Source organism: Crocuta crocuta, unplaced genomic scaffold (assembly GCF_008692635.1).
Source record: "Crocuta crocuta isolate KB4526 unplaced genomic scaffold, BGI_CrCroc_1.0 scaffold1269, whole genome shotgun sequence".
NCBI lineage: Eukaryota > Metazoa > Chordata > Mammalia > Carnivora > Hyaenidae > Crocuta > Crocuta crocuta.
The window spans coordinates 451,284-453,210 of NW_027531335.1; positions in this window are offsets into that span (position 1 = coordinate 451,284).

Genomic DNA, 1,927 nt, shown 5'->3' on the forward strand with positions numbered 1-1,927 from the left:
GTTATGTTTAAGTAATCTCTACACCCCACGTGGGGCTTGAACTCACGACCCCAAGATCAAGAGTCCCAGGCTCCACCGACAGAGCCGGCCAGGTGCCCTCCTTCTCCTCTGTTATGTGAAAATGATAGTTCTGGTGGCAGCAATGCATTTTGCATTGACAATATCATGTTACACTGTTTACCTTCACTGTACAGAATTGGTAACTGTGTGACGTTTTCCAGTTGCGCCATTTTTAGAAAAAGAAGTCTACCTTTGAACCTTAGACTGTTAGAATTAGAATCTTAACACTTTAGGTGCTTCCGAAAACACTTAAAATGAAAAGCAGTTCCTCCCTCCCTCCCTATCTATCTAGGTATCTATCTATCCATCTATCCATCCATCCACCCATCTATCCATCCATCCTATCCTTCCTTCTTTCATTCCTCCCTCCCTCCCTCCCTCCCTTCCCCTGGGGAAGATGGAAATCTGAAAAATAATGTTGGATAGTTGCTCCTTGGCAGTAAAATGGGCTGGTTTGGAGCCCAGACAAAGCATTTTTTCAGGACGCGAGTGCAGTGTAAACACTTAACGTATGAGGATTAATGTGCACCCTGTTACACAGCCCCCAATAAGCCTGGCTGGTACCTGCCCCTCCCCCGCCCCCGCCCCCCAGGCTTACTGGCAATTGGCAAACGAGGAGGCNGAACAAGGATTACAGAGGAAGAAGGCACGGGAGCCAAGAACCCTCTAAGTTTGCTCGCTCTATTTGATCACTTTCTTTCAACTAGGAGTGACATTAAACCCATGTGATGTAGGGGCACCCGGGTGGCTCAGTTGGTTAAGCATCTGACTCTTGATTTTGGCTCAGGTCATGATCTCATGGTTTGTGAGTTTGAGCCCTCATGGGGCTCTGCACACAGCATGAAGTCGGCTTGGGATTCTCACTCTCCCTGTCTCTCTGTCCCTTCCCTGCGCTCGCTCGCACTCTGTCTCTCTGTCTCTCTCTCTCTCTCTCTCTGTTTCTCAAAAAAGAAAGAAACTAAAAAAATTTTTAAAAAGCCCTGTATGACATGGGCACCAACCAGTGGGATCTCATGCCAACCTGTGCTGTGTGCTGTTGGGTCACTCACTCCTCTCTTTGTCTCCATTTTGTCACCTGTGAGAAAAGGAGTAAATGATCCACAGGGACCCTTCAGGCCTAAGATGCACAATCAATACAGTGGCAACTTGGGGTTGTTTTCTTTTTAAAAATTTTTAATGTTTGCTTATTTTTGAGAGAGAAAGTACGTGAGAGCCAGGGGAGGGCACAGAGAGAGGGAGACACAGAATCCGAAGCAGGCTCCAGGCTCTGAGCTGTCAGCACACAGAGCCCGATGCAGGGATTGAACTCACAAGCCGTGGGATCATACCCTGAGCCAAAGTCGGACGCTTAACGGATGTCTGCCAGCCCCTCCTACTTTCTTTTAGCTGCTACCAGCTGAAGAGTTCTCTTCCAGTGGCTGGCAGTGGCTTGGCCAGTCTGGCAAGAGTTCGTGTTCCAGACCTTTCCTAACTTCCTCCCTTTTCAGACTCGCCCTGCCTCATTTCCTCTTCCTTTTGACCTCTGCCTCCTTGTAAGACATTTTGATCATATCGTCGTGCTTATGTAATCAAGAAAGGCCAACACGATCTCGGGTTGTGTGTTCCAGCCCCACGTGGGATGTAGAGATTAGATAAAAATAAAATCTTTAAAACAACATGGAAAATATTATTTTTTTGTTTTTATTTTATTTTGTTTTTTGAGAGACAGAGAGAGACAAAGCACTAGCAGGGGAGGGCCAAAGAGAGGAGACACAGAATCCAAAGCAGGCTCCAGGCTCCAAGCTGTCAGCACAGAGCCCGACACGGGGCTCGAACCCACGAACTGTGAGATCATGACATAAGCCGAAGTCAGACACTTAACCGACTG